Below are 9,955 nucleotides of genomic sequence, written 5' to 3'. Positions count from 1 at the left end.
CTTCTTGGTCATGGAAATCACAAATATGGTTTTTCTCCTCAGCTTTAGATTTTTCGAGCAAAACTTATTCCTGGAAGCCTTCTCCCCACTTGTCGGTAAGCCACTCCCTTTGAACATCTGTAACCATCTCGTCCTCCTCTGATATGAATCATAAATCGGAGGGGGTTCTTGATCTTGTTCTCCAGGTGAAGGATGTGCATTGTAAACTAGAGCGTCTTTATTAACCTCCTGGTGGGCCTCCTCTTCTTATGCATCTTCCCATGACTGGATTGTTGTGGTTCTGTATCACTTGACTCTCCATCAGAGTCATATACATCATAAGAAGGAGAAACATCAAATTCGGCTGCATAAGATCTCTAAGGGTTTATTTGCAGCTCGATGATGTTTCATTCTTCTCTTTCTTTCTCATTGGGTGATGCTTCTTGATGCGAGTAGATATTTTCTTGGAGCGGAGCTCCACAAACATCTTTAGCAGGATCATTAACCTCAAGAATAGTTTCAACATTAAAATGTACACAACAACCTTCAAACAGAGCATTCAATGGATATAATGTTTTGCAATAATGATTGAATGCTATGTGAAATCTCTTTAAGGAAGTTATGCTCCCATGAGGTATTGTCCTATACCAAACTCTAACATCCTCGTCCAAAGAATACATGAACAATTTCATTTGTATATCTTCAAGAAAAATACCTTGTTGTTCCATGCATTAATGAAAACCTTTGAGGTGTTGGTTAGGCCTTCTATCTATGTCTCCACTGAATCTAGGCAAATTGGTATTCCATTCATGAACTGAAGGGACATGATTAGGATAACCAGCAATAGAAGAAAAATCCAGTGGGGAAAATTTGTTGGCCAGGAGTTCAGGAATGGCCATTTTGAAAACCTTCCTAGGTGAGTGATTTCAGGTTCAAAGGTAGGGAAAATTTTCGGCTGCTTTAGCATCAAAGTGAGTATGAGGATGCTTGAAAGCCAGGATGATCAAATAGAGATATTGACAGTGGATTCACCGGGATGTTTACCATAAAATTGAAATACTAGAGTCGCCAAGGTGAGAGATTTTCAACCCACACTTCCCTTGCTCACCTAACAGAGGGAATGTAAAGAATTGTCATACCTAGAGAAAAATATTCTAATTCGTTTCCTAGCAACAGTGCCAAAAAGATGTTGTCGCTTTTTTTTGCACCTGCAGCACGAGTGCTTCAGGAGACATAGAAAGCTTCCTAGAGACAACCTCTGGGTTGATTGTAGACTAGTGCCTAGGACATATTAGATAGGGGAGTGCTTTGGAAGATTATTAGTGAGGGGTTTCGATAGCACTTCAATTTCATGTAGTTAAAAATATAACAAAGGGGGCTTGGTTCAATCAACCTTCATGAAGGTAAACTCAAGCCAATACATGGATCCAAATGTTTAGGTGGTAAATCAGACCAACCTCAAAGAGGAATGTATGGTTCTGGTGGTTGACACACAACAACAGGCACCTTAATATTTCAGTTGTAGTAAAGGTGAAGAGGAGAGAAAGGAGGGGATTCGATGCATAGGGCTGAAAAAAAAATCCTAAGCAAAAATGTCATGGCAGAGGTATGGAAGATTAAACTGGTGGAATGGTAGAAACAACAGAGCACAAATGAAGGTTTCATGGCATATACCTCATGGGCACATTTTTCACTAAAAGCATAAGTAAATTTGTGCACATTACAGGTACTTAAGTAAATCTATATCTAACACAGGTACTATCGCTACTTAGTAACAAATATACAATCATGAATATGGGTGAAACCTGCAGCTTCATTACACTATTTCAGAGAAGGAAAAAAATATATGAAATGAGATTCACAGAGGGGAAACATACTGCGCATTGACTTGCTTGGAATCACCAAAATAGTTTCATTAATACTTGAAGGGTCCAAATAACTAGTCCATTACATTTAGCATGTGTATCGCTCAAGTCCCTCATGAACAAGCAATTAGAACCAAAATGGAACCAAAGAATTTGGACCACTGTGGGTGCAGAATTACAAAACCTTTTCTAAGTGTTTCTCCCCCTTATTTATACAGAGAAGGGGGGCTTTGAAACAAAATTTACAAAATATCTCAGCATAGGGCTAGCTTCCAGATTGACTAGCTGTCTAGGCCTATGATAGCTCTGCTGCCCAAAATGATTCCCAAGGATTTGATTTCTTTCTTGAAAATAAACATAAATTACAGAGTAATAAAATAGAAACAAGGGAAACTGAATAATGATGGAGGAAAATGTCCTTTTGTCGTTCTTGTGAAGGCCCTTGATCAGGCCATGTCTCTATGCTGATGTGCCTCCCTTGCAACTCGGTTGGTTCCCATCATTTTCATCTTAACTACCCGACTTCTCCACTCTCTGTAGTTGGTAGCGATTGACTGTGTTTTCTTGTCACAGAGAAACATTAGAGTTTGTCTGGACATTATTTTGCATTTATGACTAAGTGGAGCTCCACGCTGAGGCATTAAGTCTTCCTGAGCCCCCATACCTTCATTCACTCTTCGTAGACATGCAACGAAACAGTCGAATTCATTTCTAAGGCCATTGTTGTCCTAGGTTTCTTGTTGCAAAGGCTTCCATAGGATTAGCCCATATCAATCTCCAACTGCTCCATGCCTTCCTTCAATACCTCATCTGTCGACCCATACACCTTCAAAGCCCTGTACCATACTATCGAAAAATCAGCCTGTCGATACTTTTACTCTTGAAAGCGTCATAGAACAACGAGTCCTGATCTCCTTTGGCCCCCTTTGGTTTAGCCCCTTTATGAATTTCTTCTCATATGACCGAGGGCCATGACCCGGGGCTCAAACTTCATATCGGAGCTCCCCAGTTGGCATTTTCAAATCAGGGATTCAAATTGGAGTGAGGCGATATCGAGTTTCACCAATTGCTGACCGTCGACCACCTTCCGCGCTTAGCCCTGGGTTCCTTTGGCTTTTTATGTGACTGCGAGCTAACCCCTGTATCATAGCTCCTTTTCCAGCAGATCACAATCGGGGTTTCCAGTCGAGACTTTTACATTGGAGTCGCAACATGTTTACGACCTCTGATTGCGATAACCCCTTTAGTGCTCGACCCTTGGTTCTTCATCTCTTTATGTGACTGTCGGCCAACCCCTGTATTGGAGCCCCTTTATCGGAGGTTTCCAATTAGGGATTTTAATGTTATCGGTATTCGATGGTTTCATGACGCTGTATTTGGTTGCACCCTTTGATACTTGCAATTGCCGATATGCGGGATCGCCTGTCCTGATTAGCTCTTGGTTCTTTGATCTTCCTGTGTCCATTGGCTAGCCCCCTTATCACAACCCTTTTATCGCATGATCACCATCAAAGGTTTCACTACGGAGTGATGTCTTGTTTCGTCGATCGCTGATTGCCAATTGGTGGTGTCATCATTGCCACGTGTCACTTCTTGAGTGGTGACACGTGTCACCTAGATATGCCCCCATAGGACCCCTGAAAATGCTAGATCAACATGCCATGTGTCCTCCATAATGCCACATCATGATGACATCAGCTGCCCTACGTCTTTATCGGCTCCAATAGTGTTCTGCCACGTGGCCCCCTGAAGAGAGAGAAAAGGCCCACCAATACTTGGTTTTTCGCTGAAATCCTTTGTTAAATTATTTTCGGCCCTCCCAACGCTTTAACACCATCGACATTTTCTGACCGCATCCTGGTTAAGATTGACATTTTGACAATGTTGATCATCGATCGCCGATATGGCATGGACCCGATATGAGATTTGCGCTATTGGTGATCACTCCATCGCCATTTTTCTCTGACGTTTGCGATATTGACAATCATTCCATTGCCATTTTTCTTTGACCTCGCTGAATTTTGCTTCCAAAAAACTCCAATTGCGATTTGTGATGAGCCAGGACCTCCGATCTGCTGAGACTTTACCCTTGGTCTTTTTATCTTTGTTTTCTAGCTTTCAAAGGGCAGCTTCCATCTTCTCTAACTTCTGATCCAAAAGTCCATTTTTGGACTTCCACATACTTTTGGAAAGCTTATTCCAAGCATTATCCAATGGAGAGGGCCCAATTTAGATATGATAGCTTCTGTGGCTCTGAATATGGCTTCAAACTTCACTTCTCATTTTCACTTCGGGCAACTTAAAACACATTTAACAGTGAGTGACAACATATCCTTTTAGGCAAACCTTTACACGGAAGGTGTAACCATCTCTGAAGCTCAGAGAATTTAGGAAGGGAATTGCTCTCTTAATCGGATAGGGGGAATAAATCTTCATTTGTTGAGCATGCATAGTTGAATAGCTATACCTATAAGTAGGATGGTATATATATATATATATATATATATATATATATATATATATATATATATATATATATATATATATATATATATATATATCTATATAAAATTCAAAATTCAAATATGAAAGGGTAAAAAGTATGACGAGTTTACACTTAACACACTAAGGAGGAAGAGTAATTTATGGCTCCATAGGAAATCAAGAAGCTCCTTATGTATAGGGGCTTGGAATTGCAAGAAATAACCAAACATCTCTCCATCATCGTAAGCTTAGAAATAAGAAATTTGGAGGTTTTGAAGGAGTCAAGAATCATATTAAAGGCATTAACCCTCCAAGAACCTCTAAAACACCTAATATATATACATTTATCTATAGAGTCACAACAATTTCAAAGAAGCTAGCCAAAATCTCCCTTTATCACATCTTAATAATGAACAATGAAGCTCTCACAAAACTAGCAAAAATATCCTTTTATCACATTTTGAGAAGGAACAATGAGGGGCAGATTGTTTGGCTAATGAAGCAACCAATCTACCATAATGAATACTTACGAGAGAGTAATGGGACTCTAAGTCCTTCGAACATACCTTAAGAACATCCCTTCCAAGTTCCACATGGCTATTGCAACTATAAGATTTAAGGCTAGCATTAAAGCTAAGCAGGTGAAAAATATGTAGACTATAACTCCAAATATCAATATCACATGGTACTTCATGAATTCATCTTGGTATTGGACAGAGATACAACAGATTCAATATCGAGCTCTTACAAAGTGAAAATAAGGTATGTATTTTTTTTTTTAAATTTTGCATAAGATTGGTTTGAAAAATTATTTTGAAGGAATTCAAAAGCTACATGGAAACCCAAAAATTATTGTAAGCGACAGAGATTCCATTTTCACTGGAAATTTTTGGACAGAATTATTTACTTGTCTTGGTACTCAGTTAGCTCATAGCTCATCTTATCCTCCTCAATCTGATGGGCAAACTAAGATAGTAAACAAATGTTTGGAAGGATGTATTCATTGCTTTGTATCTGATAAACAGACACAATGGGTCAAATGGTTGCCTTTGGATGAATGGTGGTATAACAATTCCTTCCATACTGCAGCAAAAATGACCCCATTTATGGCACTTTATGGATATCATCCACCATCCATCACATCATATTTAATAGAAAATTCTAAGGTTCAAGCAGTGGAACATCACATCGAGCATCAACAACAAGTTCTCCAACTCTTAAGGATAACCTCACGTTGGCGCAGAATAGAATGAAACAACAGGCAGATCAACATCACAATGAAAGAAGTTTTGATGTAGGTGATTGGGTATTCCTACGGCTACAACCATATAAACAAATGTCCCTCAAGCAAGCTAAGAAGGATAATAAATTATCACCAAAGTATTATGGTCCGTACAAGGTGTTGCAAAAGATTGGTACTATGGCATATGAATTGGAGCTTCCTGCAGCTTCCCGAGTGCACCCAATTTTCCATGTTTCATGTTTAAAGAAGGTTATAGGTGACAAGCTCTTAGTTCAAACAATATTGCCAGAACTTGATGAGGAAGGAAAAATCATATTGGAACCGGAAGCAATGACAGAAACAAGAATTCGATAGCTACGAAATCGATCAATTTCGGAGTATCTCATCAAGTGGAAGAACTTATCCGCTGAAGATTCCACATGGGAGGATGAGAATTTTATACAGAAGCATCCAGAACTACTCAAGCATTGAGGAAAATGCTTTTCAGAAGGAGAGGGGCATGTTAGGCCCCTATAATACTAGTGATTCCCCCATTACTATTGTCATTGTATCCATTATTGTTATTATTGTGCCCTTATTGTCCCTATATTGTTATTATTATGCCCCATAGAAACCCACTATTGTTATTTTTGTGCCTTTATGTTATTACTGTTATGTCGGCTTGATTATATTGTGACCCCTTAGACTCCTATGTATAGAAGGGAGGTTTAGTCATTTGTATCATCAAAGAATTGTTCATTTGTGTAATGTAAAGGAGGTTGCCCCCACAAAGAGGTTGAATTCTAAGGCATTGATCTATCTTTTTTGTCTTTTTGTGAGTTGGTTCTCAACATGTCCTCTTCTTAATTTTGTATGGTGGAACTAATCCATGTGTGGCCTAGTGCAGACTAATTATTAAGTGGATGGTACTCGAAATAAAATGCTTTATCGATGATAGTAATCACTCCTCTTGGAAAAATTATAGCCCTTTGTTTTTGGTGCTCATTTTCAAGTATTAGTTTTATATTTCTTTGGCTTTTCTTTCCATAGAGAAATAGAGTGATCATCCTCTCTCGGCATCTTTGAGGAGAAATAGAGTGATCATCCTCTCTTGGCATCTTTGAGGAATTTTTGTCTGGGCTTGGTTAGCTAAGTGGTCTTTTCTATGGTTTTATATTCAATGGGAGAGGTTTTGGAATATCATGTTTTTCTTCTATTTTGGGCTTTACATCTCTACTTCTATTTGGTGTTATCATCCCATGAGGGAGTCTGGTGGTGGTGTAGTTGTACGCGACTTATGAATATAATTGATTGAGGGGGTCAGAGCACCATTTAAGAGATGCGTTCATCTGTCAGCTGTGGGAATAAGGCAAAGAAAAGTCCATCCTAGTTGCTAGAAAATTGTCCTTTCAACATCGACTACAGGTTTTTCATCTCTGCAATCATTCATTCATATCACAACTAAAAAAGATAGTATTGCAAGTTCTAACGATAACGAGCATAGTGTTCCAGATAGTCCTCATCACAATAACATAAGCTCTTGCATCCAGTCTTGATGTTGGCTCGTACACGAAGATTATTGAAGGATTTGCAACCAAGTCAATTGCTATTTTCAATCTATTACGTTGTTCGTGGAAAGGTCGTTCACTCAATTTTGTCAAGTTCTTCACGTCTCCTTTGGTGAAACCAATTATGATGATGAACAAAATGAACCCCAAATGCAGCATTGCGAGTAACATATTAACAACATAGCTCTCCTTCGTGCTGCTAGTGAAATAAACATAAGCTCTCACACATCGTTAACCCACAAGAAATCATAGCCTAACAACATGGAAAGATGAAAGAATAGAACTTAATGAATATTTGAAGTGAGCAGTTTCTACAATTTTAGGATAAACGTCCATAACTTGCAGGGACAGATGGATGTGCCATGCTAACGTTACCTCCAATGCAACACCTGTAACTACCACATTACTTCCAATGCAACACCTGTAAAGGAGTCTTCGATGTGCTACGTTAAGACTAAGAACTCTCTAGATTTTTAGGGCTTTTAATTAGAAGATATTCCCCGTAAAGTAGCTATCAAAGAGAAAATTAACGAAGCAATATTAGTAGGAGGTTCTACTCATATTCCAAAGGTAAGGAGCTCCTCCAAATTTTCTTTCAAGAACATAAACCTTGATGAAGTTGTTGGAAATGGTGCTGCAGTTTAGGCAGTTGTCTTGAATAATGGAGGCATCTACTTAGACCTTCAAGACATTACACCTTTGAGTCTTGGAATCAGAGGCACAGGGGGTCGCATGTCTGCAGTCCTTCCTAGAAATTCTCTCATTCTCTCATTCCAACTCAAAGTGACCTTTGTGGTGTATGAAGGTGAGAGAGAAATGGTTGCAAACAACAATTTACTGGGTGAATTTCAGTTGAGTAGAATTCTAGCAGCCTATTTTTGAAGTTTCCTTTGAAGTGGATGTAGATGGAATTTTGACAGTGTCAACTTGATGCCTTTGATGTGCATACACATTCTGGAGAAAATCAGAGGGACTCAAGTGTAGGATGAATAAGTGAAATAATGAAGAAAACAAGAAACTCAACAGCCAAGACACGAAACTGAATAAGAAACTGAATTGGAATTAACAATGAATCTCCGCACTACATTTCTTGGGCGTTTGATAGTTTTATATCACCAACTATCATTACATAACTAATTATTCGGTATACAACTGTCTATTTACATTTTACCTAAAGTTACTAATTTGTTGTCAAACTAACAAACTCCACCTTGACAACAATTTTCCCATTCATCATCTTTCCTGCAAGCCAAGAGAAGCTAAACACCACTGCAGCTTCTCTACTGTAACTGGCTTTGTGAATATGTCTGCAAAATTTTCTCGTGTATGGACCTTTTTAAGAGCTACTTTTCCGCCATCGATCACATGTCTCAGAAAATGATACCTTACATCAATGTGCTTGGTTCTGCTGTGATAGGCAGGGTTTGTAGCCAAGTGAATAGCGCTTTGACTGTCACAAAGTACATTCACTTTCTCTTGTGTCCTTCCAATCTCATCGAGCAGACCCTTTAACGAGATTGCTTCTTTACTGGCATCTGAAGAAGCTATATATTTAGTTTCGGTAGTGGACAACGCAGTTGTTTCTTGAAGCTTTGACATCCAACTAATTGCTCCACCTGCAAGAGTAAAGACATAACCTGTAGTAGATCTTCTTTTGTTCAAATCACCTGCATAGTCAGCATCTACATATCCGCAGAATGATCCTTCACTACCATCAAAGACGATGCAATGGTCACTCGTGCCTCTTAGATATCGAAGCACCCATTTCACTGCTTGCCAATGTTCTTTACCTGGATTTGTCATGAACTTGCTGACAACTCCAACTGCATGTGAAATGTCAGGTCTTGTAGATACCATCGCATACATTAAGTTGCTTACAACGTTTGCATATGGTACATGAGACATATACTGCTTTTCTTCATCAGCTCTAGGACTCAAAACCGAAGAAAGCTTAAAATGGGAAGCTAAAGGAACATTAACAGGTTTCACATTATTCATAGAGAACTTTTCAAGTACCTTCTCCACATACTTCTGCTGTGACAACCAAAGCTTACCATTTTTCCTGTCTCTGTGTATCTCCATGCCCAAGATATGTTTTGCTACTCCAAGATCCTTCATATCAAACGTCCTAGAGAGTTGAGCCTTTAACCTGTCGATCTCTTCCATGCTTTTGCTTGCAATAAGCATATCGTCAACATACAAAGCTAAGATAACGAATATGCCATTGAAACTTTTGAAGTACACACAATGATCATACTCACTTCTTATAAAGTTCTGGCTCACCATGAAGGAATCAAACTTCTTGTACCATTGTCTGGGAGACTGCCTCAGACCATACAATGATTTCCTGAGCTTGCAAACTAATCTTCTGCTGCGACCTCGTACAAAACCTTCTGGTTGTTCCATATATATTTCTTCGTTCAAATCACCATGCAGAAAAGCTGCTTTAACATCTAACTGTTCTAACTCAAGATTAAGCAACGCAGTTAGTGCCAACACAGTACGTATAGAAACAAGTTTTACAACTAGAGAAAAAATCTCATGAAAGTCTATACCTTCAACCTGAGAGTACCCTTTTGCTACCAGTCGCGCCTTATACCTTTCAATACTACCATCAACTTTCTGTTTCAGCTTGAAGACCCATTTACATCCAACAACACTTCTCCCTTCAGGAAGCTCTACAAGATCCCAGGTATTGTTCTTGGCTAAGGAGTCCATTTCTTCTTCCATAGCCATTTTCCATTTCTCGCTATCTGTATCATCTACTGCTTCCTGATAACAAGAAGGTTCCCCATCTTCAGTAATCAAAGCAAAAGATGAAGCAGAATCTTCATACC

This window comes from Pinus tabuliformis, chromosome J (genome assembly GCF_031772625.1).
Source record: "Pinus tabuliformis cultivar Carrire ecotype Pingquan chromosome J, CPIR1, whole genome shotgun sequence".
NCBI classification, from domain to species: domain Eukaryota; kingdom Viridiplantae; phylum Streptophyta; class Pinopsida; order Pinales; family Pinaceae; genus Pinus; species Pinus tabuliformis.
Note: the sequence above shows the minus strand (reverse complement) of the source record.